General features: G+C 39.4%; 11 non-coding genes across 11 annotated transcripts; all 11 read right to left on the reverse strand.

Moving 5' to 3' along the window:
- Window positions 1–9,460: 9,460 nt before the first annotated feature.
- TRNAC-GCA (transfer RNA cysteine (anticodon GCA)) lies at window positions 9,461–9,532 on the reverse strand. The gene has a single exon. It is a non-coding gene; the product is annotated as a tRNA-Cys (tRNA).
- Window positions 9,533–9,832: 300 nt separating this feature from the next.
- TRNAC-ACA (transfer RNA cysteine (anticodon ACA)) lies at window positions 9,833–9,904 on the reverse strand. The gene has a single exon. It is a non-coding gene; the product is annotated as a tRNA-Cys (tRNA).
- A 429-nt stretch (window positions 9,905–10,333) lies between these two features.
- Window positions 10,334–10,405, reverse strand: TRNAC-ACA (transfer RNA cysteine (anticodon ACA)). Its single transcript has one exon. It is a non-coding gene; the product is annotated as a tRNA-Cys (tRNA).
- A 300-nt stretch (window positions 10,406–10,705) lies between these two features.
- TRNAC-ACA (transfer RNA cysteine (anticodon ACA)) lies at window positions 10,706–10,777 on the reverse strand. Its single transcript has one exon. It is a non-coding gene; the product is annotated as a tRNA-Cys (tRNA).
- A 179-nt stretch (window positions 10,778–10,956) lies between these two features.
- On the reverse strand, window positions 10,957–11,028 carry TRNAC-ACA (transfer RNA cysteine (anticodon ACA)). The gene has a single exon. It is a non-coding gene; the product is annotated as a tRNA-Cys (tRNA).
- Window positions 11,029–11,699: 671 nt separating this feature from the next.
- On the reverse strand, window positions 11,700–11,771 carry TRNAC-ACA (transfer RNA cysteine (anticodon ACA)). Its single transcript has one exon. It is a non-coding gene; the product is annotated as a tRNA-Cys (tRNA).
- Window positions 11,772–11,958: 187 nt separating this feature from the next.
- Window positions 11,959–12,030, reverse strand: TRNAC-ACA (transfer RNA cysteine (anticodon ACA)). Its single transcript has one exon. It is a non-coding gene; the product is annotated as a tRNA-Cys (tRNA).
- A 671-nt stretch (window positions 12,031–12,701) lies between these two features.
- On the reverse strand, window positions 12,702–12,773 carry TRNAC-ACA (transfer RNA cysteine (anticodon ACA)). The gene has a single exon. It is a non-coding gene; the product is annotated as a tRNA-Cys (tRNA).
- Window positions 12,774–12,830: 57 nt separating this feature from the next.
- TRNAC-GCA (transfer RNA cysteine (anticodon GCA)) lies at window positions 12,831–12,902 on the reverse strand. The gene has a single exon. It is a non-coding gene; the product is annotated as a tRNA-Cys (tRNA).
- A 309-nt stretch (window positions 12,903–13,211) lies between these two features.
- On the reverse strand, window positions 13,212–13,283 carry TRNAC-GCA (transfer RNA cysteine (anticodon GCA)). The gene has a single exon. It is a non-coding gene; the product is annotated as a tRNA-Cys (tRNA).
- A 430-nt stretch (window positions 13,284–13,713) lies between these two features.
- Window positions 13,714–13,785, reverse strand: TRNAC-ACA (transfer RNA cysteine (anticodon ACA)). The gene has a single exon. It is a non-coding gene; the product is annotated as a tRNA-Cys (tRNA).
- Between the last annotated feature and the right edge of the window lie 482 nt (window positions 13,786–14,267).

Below are 14,267 nucleotides of genomic sequence, written 5' to 3' on the forward strand. Positions count from 1 at the left end.
AAAACGATAGTACATTTTAATATCATATAAAAGGGGAATTACGGCATTTTTTACACTATTCGGTAGCCGATAATTAGTTAAAATGAACAAATATTACTAAAAAACACTCATTGGAACATAAGTATTACACTAGTTTTGATACGATTTGGAGAATAAGTACAAGTATTGTGGTAATTATTAAGCTAAAAATTAGCGTAGGATTGACGAAAAAATATATTTTTTCATAAGCGGTAAAATACTGGTATACAACTATGGGTAAAAATATCAAAATATTACTAAAAAATCATTTAAAAATTACGCTGTTAATGATAGCAAATAAAATACTTATTGACTAAAATGCAAAACATATACAAATTTTTATAAAAAAGCGTACTTTTTTACGTATATTACGAGACGCTTAAGCATTGTTATTACTCGTGTACGTTCATAGAAAGTATAGCAATACTATATATAAATATATGCGAGATTGTTAAGCACGTCTATTTACATATACCATCATAGAAAATGGGTGTGACCCAAAATCCCCCCAGACTAAATCCCCCCGGACAAAATCCCCCCAAATCATAAGTAACGGACAAAATCCCCCCAAAACTCCTACTAGATGGACAAAATCCCCCCAAAACTCCTACTTGATGGACAAAATCCCCCCAAAATCATATTTAATGGACAAAATCCCCCCAAAATCATATTTAATCGACAAAATCCCCCCAAATCATATTTAATCGACAAAATCCCTCCAAATTATATTTAACGGTTAGGTTTGGTTAGGTTAGGCTAGGTTAGGTTAGGTTAGGTTTGGTTAGGTTAGGTTAGGTTAGGTTAGGTTTGGTTTGGTTTATTCGTTGACACCTTTTCCAAAATATGCTTCTTATAATTAGCTACCACCTTTTCCAAAACATTCTCCTACTAATTAGCTGCCACATTTTCCAAAATATTCTCCTTTTAATTAGCTACCACCTTTTCCAAAACATTCTCCTACTAATTAGCTGCCACCTTTTCCAAAATATTCTCCTTTTAATTAGCTACTTTTTCCAAAATATTCTCCTACTAATTAGCTGTCACATTTTCCAAAGGATTTTCCTATTAATTAGCTGCCACCTTTTCCAAAAGATTTTCCTATTAATTAGCTGCCACCTTTTCCAAAACATTCTCCTACTAATTAGCTGACACCTTTTCCAAAATATTCTCCAATTAATTATCTGACATCTTTTTCCAAAATATTCTCCTATTCATTAGCTGCAACCTTTTCCAAAACATTCTCCTACTAATTAGCTGCCACCTTTTCCAAAATATTCTCCTATTCATTAGCTGCAACCTTTTCCAAAACATTCTCCTATTAATTAGCTGCAACCTTTTCCAAAATATTATCCAATTAATTATCTGACATCTTTTTCCAAAATATTCTCCTATTAATTAGCTGCCACGTTTTCCAAAAGATTTTCCTATTAATTAGCTGCCACCTTTTCCAAAAGATTTTCCTATTAATTAGTTGCCACCTTTTCCAAAATATTCTCCCATTAATTAGCTGCAACCTTTTCCAAAACATTCTCCTACTAATTAGCTGCCACCTTTTCCAAAATATTCTCCAATTAATTATCTGACATCTTTTTCCAAAAGATTTTCCTATTAATTAGCTGCCACCTTTTCCAAAGATTTTCCTATTAATTAGTTGCCACCTTTTCCAAAATATTCTCCCATTAATTAGCTGCAACCTTTTCCAAAACATTCTCCTACTAATTAGCTGCCACATTTTCCAAAATATTCTCCCTTTAAATAGCGACCACCTTTTCCAAAATATTCTCCTTTTAATTAGCTACCACCTTTTCCAAAACATTCTCCTACTAATTAGCTGCCACCTTTTCCAAAATATTCTCCTTTTAATTAGCTACTTTTTCCAAAATATTCTCCTACTAATTAGCTGCCACATTTTCCAAAAGATTTTCCTATTAATTAGCTGCCACCTTTTCCAAAATATTCTCCTATTAATTAGCTGCAACCTTTTCCAAAACATTCTCCTACTAATTAGCTGCAACCTTTTCCAAAACATTCTCCTACTAATTAGCTGCCACCTTTTCCAAAATATTCTCCAATTAATTATCTGACATCTTTTTCCAAAATATTCTCCTATTAATTAGCTGCAACCTTTTCCAAAACATTCTCCTACTAATTAGCTGCAACCTTTTCCAAAACATTCTCCTACTAATTAGCTGCCACCCTTAGTAACGCGTTGATAAAATGGGAGTGCGTCAATAGGAAATTAGGATGCCGTGGACGTTTGACAACTGACGAGGATGTTCAGGATGTAATTAAATTGTCCGCTCATAATCACTTGTCCAATGTGCTCGCGTCCGAAGTTACCAAGTTTCGTACTTCACTGGGGGGATTTTGTCTTGTTATAATGATTTGGGGGGATTTTGTCCTACATTGGGGGGATTTTGTCGCATTGGGTTAAATGGGGGGATTTTGGCCGGGGGGATTTTGGCTGGGGGGATTTTGGTATACAATCATAGAAAATATAGCAATACTATATTACTAATTACAAGATGATTGAGCACATATATTGACTTAAACATGTACCTTCAGTACTCATAACAATCTATAATGGTGACGATATGATTTGGTACAAATATAGGGCAAGTTATAGGGCAAGTTATTAAAATAAGCTTTTCATAAGAATTGTACAGACTAAGTTACAGATATACGCTTAAATGCACAAATATTACTAAAAACGCTGCGTATTCGATAAAATATTGTTACATGCTAATAGCTGTAATACGAAAAAATTACTAAAAAAGATACATAAAGAACCACTAAAAATTATACTTTAAATATTAATCAAAATACTGATAAGGATTTCAAAAATAGGTACAACCAACTCATGTGAGAAAAATATGAATGCTTCTACTTAATATAACCGTAGGGGCAGTTTTACATTCTGGTAGAATTCTAACTTTATCCACTACGACCTGATATGTTTTGGTCTGGTTGATCGTGATCAGAGTATGATCGAGAAGACGTCTGATTTGTGGGCCTATAGTGATTTGAACCGAGCTCATTTCGGGTTCACCTTCATTGTTTACGCCTAGTAGATTCTTTATTGTTTCAAAATTGATATCATTTTCAGTAGAGGCGTTTAAATAAAATCCTTTGACTTTGATAATGTTAGCTTTAGAGTCGGTTTAGGGTCTAGAATATTCATAGAATAGTTCTTGGGTCCAGCACTCCCTCATTCACAAATATAAGCGTCTTGTCCATAGGATTCTAATTCATTTTTGAGTACCCCCAAGTATTCACCTGTGGATAGGAAATGTGCGCCATGTGGCGAAAGGTACATACATGAGTATATATGTACTTAATAATCTCGCATGAAGTAATAATGTTCTATTTTCTAAGATGGTAAATGTTTTTGTGGTTAATCATCCTGTACACTCTTAAAAATAAGGGTGTGAGTAAAGTGATGAAGGGGGTTTTTAGGGTGAAATATGGGTGTGAAGTACCCCTTTTGGTAATGAAAAAGGTGCATAAAGGTTGGTAAAGGAGAGTCAAAATGGTGTAAACACCGATAATACACCTTCAGGGAGCAGAAGTACACTCTTTATGGTGACATTAATGAGTTATATTGATATATTTATTATATTATTTAAATTATGTGTGATAATTATTATTAGATAATATTGCAATTTCATAATTAAATCTTTGCTCCCACTACTTACTATATTAGTATAAAGTAATTAGTTATATTAAATTTATGTTATTAAAGTTATGTACAGACTGTTAAAAAAGTCTTTGCGCGTTGCAGTTTTTGCACATATTTTACTATATTTCAAAAACTATTCAAGCTAGCGCTCTGGAATAAAGTGCGTTATAAAAGTTTTGCATTTCTCTTTCATATTTTACCCGTTCCACAGTTGTCCTTTGCATACTTATACCGGAAACCGGAAATGTCAAAATTATCAACTTTGAAAATATTGGATTCTCGAGGATATAAATGCGATTTTCGGATTCCTTGGGGTCGATTCATATTTGAAAAGTTTTCACCAAATTCAATTCGGATGAATAGGTCACGAGTAATCAGCCTTTATTCAAAATCTGGCAACTTCGATTTAAATGGCGATAATTCATAATCGAGTATCGAATCTTTGCCGTAATAATGCTTGTTAGATGTTATGGCACTTTATGCATATATATATGATTGGTCTTGTGGCGCGATACTTTGAAACAATTCAGACGCTCGTTAAAGGGATGGTGAAGTGGAAAATTAAGAAATTTTTTATTGATTCTTACATAAGACCAATCTGCATAGTGAATTATCCAGGAAATAACACCGAACGATTTTTATACGTCAATTAGTTTGAAATTTCATGGATAATTTTAAATAAGGATCTCCGACCAATCGCGTAGAGCCCTGTCCTTTTATAATCAATTTTCTCGTGGCACGTTCCGTGTTGAATCAATTTATTGCGAGATTTGAAACAATTTGCGTAATGTGACAATTGTGGCGCGAGACATGGAGCGTGCCACGAGAATTTTGTTAACAAAAAGGCACGGCGTTACGCGATTGGTCGGAGGTCCTTATTTAAAATTATTCTTAAAATCTTAGCCTAATTTGAATATTAAAATCAATGGGAGGTATTTGCTAAATTTTTCATTATGCAGACTGGTCTTATAAGAACCGATAAAAAAATCACTTTAATTTCCACTTCCCCCTCCCTTTAAGAGAAAACTCGCGTCTTTTGAAGAGGAGAAGCGGTTTGAAAATATTGTTATTTGGGCCATGATATCATAATATTTAGAACTCATATTAATTACGTCTAGGTCTTCAGCCCGACTCATTGCAGCCTAATGAAAATCTCATTCATGATGGCATATGCGCTTCACGAGATCCCTACAAATAGACATATTCAACTATTCCATTAAGAAACAACTTCAGAGGAGATGGCTTCTATGCTAGGAAGGTTCGCTACGCGATTGAGCTTCGCTAAACGGAGCCTGGGGTTGCCTATAGCCTCCCGCGTATAGAGCAAATGTCAGGCCATTGAAAGATTTTATTTTAGAGGTAGGAATAGGGAACAGAGTAATCTAGGCGCGTGTCAAAGTCCCGGACCCCCTTCGTCGGGACGGTGGGATATGAAAGAAGAGGCGGGTCATAGCGACAGAGTTAAAAAGGAATTACGTATTTTTCGCCGTCCCAGTCAGTAACGTCATAAAAACCTAGTTTTAGTGAGCCAATCTGAAATTTTAAACTTTTAATTACGTGTTGGAGGGAGGGGCTCTATACTGGGCTATGAGTCGGACTGAATTAAACACTAACCGTTCTCTATTCCTACTTCTAAAATTAAATATATCTCTGGTGAGGCTTAATAATAAATCCGACCGCAACCAAAGCATGGGCAAAGGCGTATTTCAAAACTGACGTTCAAAGCTACCGATGGAAAAGCCTAAAAATTAAATGAAAAAAAAAATGAAAGCCGGTAACAATGATCACAACTGAAAATAACAGCTAACAGCTAAAACGAGCCCGAACGGTAAAAACTTGAAGTTAGTCTCTGCGCTACTGGTCTGCTACTCCTTTCGTTTAGTTTCTATGGCAAGATTACTAGCTTTGGGAGGTATAGGGATATTAGGCCATTTTGTGTTTTAAGACTTTTATTGTGAAGGAAAGAAACCAAGCCTGTTTAAAGATATTTCGAATAACTTTTAATATCTTTATAAGTTTAAAAATATGTTTAAAATTATTTGGACGAAAATTTTCAAATAACAAGATTGAAGAATGTTCGTGTGCTTTATTGAACTATTCTTTTACAAACAAGGCAGTCGTTTTCAGTTTTAAATGTTGCTTGATTTTTTATTGGACCTCCCCTAGCCTTTAAAGGGAGGATGAAGAGGAAAACAAAGTGATTTTTAATCGATTCTTCTTCTAATTATAAGTTCATTTTGCATAGTGAAACCTCCAGGATACAAAGTCTCCAAATGATTTTAAAATTCAAATGAGGCTCAGATTTTATAGATAATTTGAAATAAGCAAGTCTGACCAATCGCTTAACGCCCTGCCTTCCTATTAACAAAATTTCCGTTGCCCGCTCTATATCGTGCACCACGATAGGCACATCGTGAGAAACTTTTATTAAATCTCGCGATAAATTCCATTGGGCATGGAGCGTGCCACGAGAATTTTGTCAATAGGAAGGCAGGGCGTTACGCGATCGGTCGGAGGTTATTATTTTAAATTATCCATAAAACCTAAACCGAATTTGAATTTTAATATCATTCTGAGATATTTCCTGGATGTTTCACTATGCAGAATAGTCTCATAATTAGTAGAAGAATCGATAAAAACACATTTTTTCACTTCACCCTCCCTTTAAACACATTCTTAGTCTTATTCTTAAAGACAGACATGAAGTCTAATGAGATTAGGAGGTAAAGCATTGTAATATTCAACAGATCCGCCCGGTTCGCTGGTATTCTTTTCTGCGTAAGATTAACCAGCCCTAATCGTGACCGGTATTAATATAATTAATCAGCTAAAAATTATTCTTATCTAACATAAAAAATAGTTTTAGTGTATGGTTTCAGGCTCTGAAGGACAATTGGCCAGCCCATGCGTCCCGACTCGTTGCAAGATTTCGGGCGAACGAAGAAAATGACGCTTTTCACGGGGCCGCTCTTTCGCCCGACTTGAGCCCTATTTAGCGTTTATGTCTCTCATTAAATAAAAGAAGTGTTTAAGGGCAAGGGGAGGTTAAGTAAAATATTAAGCAACAATTGAAACTGAAAGTGACAGTCTTATTTATTGTAAATAGTTCAATAAAGCAAACGAACATTCTTCAATTTGAGACTCGAAGGAAGTCTTGTAATTTGAAACTCGTAGGAAGTATTGTTATTTGAAAATTTTCCTCCAAATTTTATTAATATTTGTCAGCTTTTAACTAATTATTAATAAAGATAATAAAAGTTTTCGAAAAATTCTTCAAAAAAGGCATGTCTTCTTTCCCTCATAATAAGTCTTAAAACACAAAATGCCCTAATATCCCCATTTTTCCCTAACTGCATTTATCAAACCCGAAGTAATATAATTATATAAATGATCTAGCAAGTAACTGCATTGATGTTTTTTTTTCACTACTCCTCGATGCCCAAAAATAGTGTTTTTGCCATAGAAAATAAACAAAAGGAGTAGCAGACCAGCAGCGCAGAGACTGACTTCAAGTTTTTACCGTTCGGGCTCGTTTTAGCTGTTAGCTGTTATTTTTAGTTGTGATAATTGTTACCGGCTTTTATTTTTTCCATTTAGTTTTTAGGCTTTTCCATCGGTAGCTTTGAACGTCAGTTTTAAAATACGCCTTTCCCAAGCTTTGGTTGCGGTCGGCTTTATTATTAAGCCTCACCAGAGATATATTTAATTTTAGAAGTAGGAATAGAGAACGGTTATTGTTTAATTCAGTCCGACTCATAGCCCAGTATACAGCTCCTACCTCCAACTTGTAATTAAAAGTTTAAAATTTCAGATTGGCTCACTTAAACTAGGTTTTTATGACGTTACTGACTGGGACGGCGAAAAATACGTAATTCCTTTTTAACTCTGTCGCTATGACCCGCCTCTTCTTTCATATCCCACCGTCCCGACGAAGGGGGTCCGGGACTTTGACACGCGCCTAGATTACTCTGTTCCCTATTCCTACCTCTAAAATAAAATCTTTCAATGGCCTGACATTTGCTCTATACGCGGGAGGCTATAGGCAACCCCAGGCTCCGTTTAGCGAAGCTCAATCGCGTAGCGAACCTTCCTAGCATAGAAGCCATCTCCTCTGAAGTTGTTTCTTAATGGAATAGTTGAATATGTCTATTTGTAGGGATCTCGTGAAGCGCATATGCCATCATGAATGAGATTTTCACTAGGCTGCAATGAGTCGGGCTGAAGACCTAGACGTAATTAATATGAGTTCTAAATATTATGATATCATGGCCCAAATAACAATATTTTCAAACCGCTTCTCCTCTTCAAAAGACGCGAGTTTTCTCTTAAAGGGAGGGGGAAGTGGAAATTAAAGTGATTTTTTATCGGTTCTTATAAGACCAGTCTGCATAATGAAAAATTTAGCAAATACCTCCCATTGATTTTAATATTCAAATTAGGCTAAGATTTTAAGAATAATTTTAAATAAGGACCTCCGACCAATCGCGTAACGCCGTGCCTTTTTGTTAACAAAATTCTCGTGGCACGCTCCATGTCTCGCGCCACAATTGTCACATTACGCAAATTGTTGCAAATCTCGCAATAAATTGATTCAACACGGAACGTGCCACGAGAAAATTGTTTATAAAAGGACAGGGCTCTACGCGATTGGTCGGAGATCCTTATTTAAAATTATCCATGAAATTTCAAACTAATTGACGTATAAAAATCGTTCGGTGTTATTTCCTGGATAACTCACTATGCAGATTGGTCTTATAGAAGAATCAATAAAATATTACTTAATTTTTCACTTCACCATCCCTTTAACGAGCGTCTGAATTGTTTCAAAGTATCGCGCCACAAGACCAATCATATATATATGCATAAGGTGCCATAACATCTAACAAGCATTATTACGACAAAGATTCGATACTCGATTATGAATTATCGCCATTGAAATCGAAGTTGCCAGATTTTGAATAAAGGCTGATTACTCGTGACCTATTCATCCGAATTGAATTTGGTGAAAACTTTTCAAATATGAATCGACCCCAAGGAATCCGAAAATCGCATTTATATCCTCGAGAATCCAATATTTTCAAAGTTGATAATTTTGACATTTCCGGTTTCCGGTATAAGTATGCAAAGGACAACTGTGGAACGGGTAAAATATGAAAGAGAAATGCAAAACTTTTATAACGCACTTTATTCCAGAGCGCTAGCTTGAATAGTTTTTGAAATATAGTAAAATATGTGCGAAAACTGCAACGCGCAAAGACTTTTTTAACAGTCTGTACAGACTGGTGTCCATGTGGGATGGACGAAGATCAAAAGATGGTGGTGATTAGAAGCCAGTAAGTACAGACTGGTGTCCGTGTGGGATGGACAAAGACCAGAAGATGGTGGTGTGAGAACTCAAGTAGAGGAGCCACTTCCGTGACTGTGAAAGCAGTTCGGAAATGGCGAACACGTTTGCTCCGATTTGGAAACTGCGAACGCGGTCACGTGGGTGTAACAACAGACACACACACAAACACACCCACACACACCCGCCCAGACATACACTCCTCGACAGACACACACGATCGTTACAGAACCTCTCCGTGACATACGTCACTCGGAGAGGTAATAAAAGGAATGATCAGTGCTGTTACAGGGGGAACTGGGGTTTGAACCAAGGATCTCTCGATCTGCAGTCGAATGCTCTACCACTGAGCTCTTCCCCCTTGTTCAGAGCCGTAATGTCGATTTAACTAAAATAAACGGAATAATCCGTGCTGTTACAGGGGGAACTCGGGTTTGAACCAAGGACCTCTCGATCTGCAGTCGAATGCTCTACCACTGAGCTATTCCCCCTTGTTCAAGGCCGTAATGTCGATTTAACTAAAATAAACGGAATGATCCGTGCTGTTACAGGGGGAACTCGGGTTTGAACCAAGGACCTCTCGATCTGCAGTCGAATGCGAGTTATCCCTCCTTGTTCCTAGCCGTAATGTCGATTTAACTAAAATAAAGGGAATAATCCATGCTGTTACAGGGGGAACTCGGGTTTGAACCAAGGACCTCTCGATCTGCAGTCGAATGCGAGTTATCCCTCCTTGTTCCTAGCCGTAATGTCGATTTAACTAAAATAAAAGGAATGATCAGTGCTATTACAGGGGAAACTCGGGTTTGAACCAAGGACCTCTCGATCTGTAGTCGAATGCTCTACCACTGAGCTATCCCCCTTGTTCATAGCCGTAATGTCGATTTAAATAAAATAATCGGAATGATCCGTGCTGTTACAGGGGGAACTCGGGTTTGAACCAAGGATCTCTCGATCTGCAGTCGAATGCTCTACCACTGAGCTCTCCCCCCTTGTTCAGAGCCGTAATGTCGATTTAACTAAAATAAACGGAATGATCCGTGCTGTTACAGGGGGAACTCGGGTTTGAACCAAGGACCTCTCGATCTGCAGTCGAATGCGAGTTATCCCTCCTTGTTCCTAGCCGTAATGTCGATTTAACTAAAATAAAGGGAATAATCCATGCTGTTACAGGGGGAACTCGGGTTTGAACCAAGGACCTCTCGATCTGCAGTCGAATGCGAGTTATCTCTCCTTGTTCCTAGCCGTAATGTCGATTTAAATAAAATAAACGGAATGATCCGTGCTGTTACAGGGGGAACTCGGGTTTGAACCAAGGACCTCTCGATCTGTAGTCGAATGCTCTACCACCGAGCTCTTCCCCCTTATCCAGAGCCGTAATGTCGATTTAACTAAAATAAAGGGAATAATCCGTGCTGTTACAGGGGGAACTCGGGTTTGAACCAAGGACCTCTCGATCGGCAGTCGAATGCGAGTTATCCCTCCTTGTTCCTAGCCGTAATGTCGATTTAACTAAAATAAACGGAATGATCCGTGCTGTTACAGGGGGAACTCGGGTTTGAACCAAGGACCTCTCGATCTGCAGTCGAATGCGAGTTATCTCTCCTTGTTCCTAGCCGTAATGTCGATTTAAATAAAATAAACGGAATGATCCGTGCTGTTACAGGGGGAACTCGGGTTTGAACCAAGGACCTCTCGATCTGTAGTCGAATGCTCTACCACCGAGCTCTTCCCCCTTGTCCAGAGCCGTAATGTCGATTTAACTAAAATAAAGGGAATAATCCGTGCTGTTACAGGGGGAACTCGGGTTTGAACCAAGGACCTCTCGATCGGCAGTCGAATGCGAGTTATCCCTCCTTGTTCCTAGCCGTAATGTCGATTTAGCTAAAATAAAAGGAATGATCAGTGCTGTTACAGGGGGAACTCGGGTTTGAACCAAGGACCTCTCGATCTGTAGTCGAATGCTCTACCACTGAGCTATCCCCCTTGTTCATAGCCGTAATGTCGATTTAAATAAAATAATCGGAATGATCCGTGCTTTTACAGGGGGAACTCGGGTTTGAACCAAGGATCTCTCGATCTGCAGTCGAATGCTCTACCACTGAGCTCTCCCCCCTTGTTCAGAGCCGTAATGTCGATTTAACTAAAATAAACGGAATGATCCGTGCTGTTACAGGGGGAACTCGGGTTTGAACCAAGGACCTCTCGATCGGCAGTCGAATGCGAGTTATCCCTCCTTGTTCCTAGCCGTAATGTCGATTTAACTAAAATAAACGGAATGATCCGTGCTGTTACAGGGGGAACTCGGGTTTGAACCAAGGACCTCTCGATCTGCAGTCGAATGCGAGTTATCTCTCCTTGTTCCTAGCCGTAATGTCGATTTAAATAAAATAAACGGAATGATCCGTGCTGTTACAGGGGGAACTCGGGTTTGAACCAAGGACCTTTCGATCTGCAGTCGAATGCGAGCTATCCCTCCTTGTTCCTAGCAGTAATGTCGATTTAACTAAAATAAAAGGAATGATCAGTGCTGTTACAGGGGAAACTCGGGTTTGAACCAAGGACCTCTCGATCTGCAGTCGAATGCGAGTTATCCCTCCTTGTTCCTAGCCGTAATGTCGATTTAGCTAAAATAAAAGGAATGATCAGTGCTATTACAGGGGGAACTCGGGTTTGAACCAAGGACCTCTCGATCTGTAGTTGAATGCTCTACCACTGAGCTATCCCCCTTGTTCATAGCCGTAATGTCGATTTAAATAAAATAATCGGAATGATCCGTGCTGTTACTGGGGGAACTCGGGTTTGAACCAAGGATCTCTCGATCTGCAGTCGAATGCTCTACCACTGAGCTATTCCCGCTTGTTCAAGGCCGTAATGTCGATTTAACTAAAATAAACGGAATGATCCGTGCTGTTACAGGGGGAACTCGGGTTTGAACCAAGGACCTCTCGATCTGTAGTCGAATGCTCTACCACTGAGCTATCCCCCTTGTTCATAGCCGTAATGTCGATTTAAATAAAATAATCGGAATGATCCGTGCTTTTACAGGGGGAACTCGGGTTTGAACCAAGGATCTCTCGATCTGCAGTCGAATGCTCTACCACTGAGCTCTCCCCCCTTGTTCAGAGCCGTAATGTCGATTTAACTAAAATAAACGGAATGATCCGTGCTGTTACAGGGGGAACTCGGGTTTGAACCAAGGACCTCTCGATCTGCAGTCGAATGCGAGTTATCCCTCCTTGTTCCTAGCCGTAATGTCGATTTAACTAAAATAAAGGGAATAATCCATGCTGTTACAGGGGGAACTCGGGTTTGAACCAAGGACCTCTCGATCTGCAGTCGAATGCGAGTTATCTCTCCTTGTTCCTAGCCGTAATGTCGATTTAAATAAAATAAACGGAATGATCCGTGCTGTTACAGGGGGAACTCGGGTTTGAACCAAGGACCTTTCGATCTGCAGTCGAATGCGAGCTATCCCTCCTTGTTCCTAGCAGTAATGTCGATTTAACTAAAATAAAAGGAATGATCAGTGCTGTTACAGGGGAAACTCGGGTTTGAACCAAGGACCTCTCGATCTGCAGTCGAATGCGAGTTATCCCTCCTTGTTCCTAGCCGTAATGTCGATTTAGCTAAAATAAAAGGAATGATCAGTGCTATTACAGGGGGAACTCGGGTTTGAACCAAGGACCTCTCGATCTGTAGTTGAATGCTCTACCACTGAGCTATCCCCCTTGTTCATAGCCGTAATGTCGATTTAAATAAAATAATCGGAATGATCCGTGCTGTTACTGGGGGAACTCGGGTTTGAACCAAGGATCTCTCGATCTGCAGTCGAATGCTCTACCACTGAGCTATTCCCCCTTGTTCAAGGCCGTAATGTCGATTTAACTAAAATAAACGGAATGATCCGTGCTGTTACAGGGGGAACTCGGGTTTGAACCAAGGACCTCTCGATCTGCAGTCGAATGCGAGTTATCCCTCCTTGTTCCTAGCCGTAATGTCGATTTAAATAAAATAATCGGAATGATCCGTGCTGTTACAGGGGGAACTCGGGTTTGAACCAAGGATCTCTCGATCTGCAGTCGAATGCTCTACCACTGAGCTCTTCCCCCTTGTTCAGAGCCGTAATGTCGATTTAACTAAAATAAACGGAATAATCCGTGCTGTTACAGGGGGAACTCGGGTTTGAACCAAGGACCTCTCGATCTGCAGTCGAATGCTCTACCACTGAGCTATTCCCCCTTGTTCAAGGCCGTAATGTCGATTTAACTAAAATAATCGGAATGATCCGTGCTGTTACAGGGGGAACTCGGGTTTGAACCAAGGATCTCTCGATCTGCAGTCGAATGCTCTACCACTGAGCTCTCCCCCCTTGTTCAGAGCCGTAATGTCGATTTAACTAAAATAAACGGAATGATCCGTGCTGTTACAGGGGGAACTCGGGTTTGAACCAAGGACCTCTCGATCTGCAGTCGAATGCGAGTTATCCCTCCTTGTTCCTAGCCGTAATGTCGATTTAACTAAAATAAAGGGAATAATCCATGCTGTTACAGGGGGAACTCGGGTTTGAACCAAGGACCTCTCGATCTGCAGTCGAATGCGAGTTATCTCTCCTTGTTCCTAGCCGTAATGTCGATTTAAATAAAATAAACGGAATGATCCGTGCTGTTACAGGGGGAACTCGGGTTTGAACCAAGGACCTCTCGATCTGTAGTCGAATGCTCTACCACCGAGCTCTTCCCCCTTGTCCAGAGCCGTAATGTCGATTTAACTAAAATAAAGGGAATAATCCGTGCTGTTACAGGGGGAACTCGGGTTTGAACCAAGGACCTCTCGATCGGCAGTCGAATGCGAGTTATCCCTCCTTGTTCCTAGCCGTAATGTCGATTTAGTTAAAATAAACGGAATGATCCGTGCTGTTACAGGGGGAACTCGGGTTTGAACCAAGGACCTCTCGATCTGCAGTCGAATGCGAGTTATCTCTCCTTGTTCCTAGCCGTAATGTCGATTTAAATAAAATAAACGGAATTATCCGTGCTGTTACAGGGGGAACTCGGGTTTGAACCAAGGACCTTTCGATCTGCAGTCGAATGCGAGCTATCCCTCCTTGTTCCTAGCAGTAATGTCGATTTAACTAAAATAAAAGGAATGATCAGTGCTGTTACAGGGGAAACTCGGGTTTGAACCAAGGACCTCTCGATCTGCAGTCGAATGCGAGTTATCCCT

This window comes from Phalangium opilio, unplaced genomic scaffold, assembly GCF_054372755.1.
Source record: "Phalangium opilio isolate 3A_F unplaced genomic scaffold, DU_Popi_V2 ptg000022l_1, whole genome shotgun sequence".
Taxonomy (NCBI): domain Eukaryota; kingdom Metazoa; phylum Arthropoda; class Arachnida; order Opiliones; family Phalangiidae; genus Phalangium; species Phalangium opilio.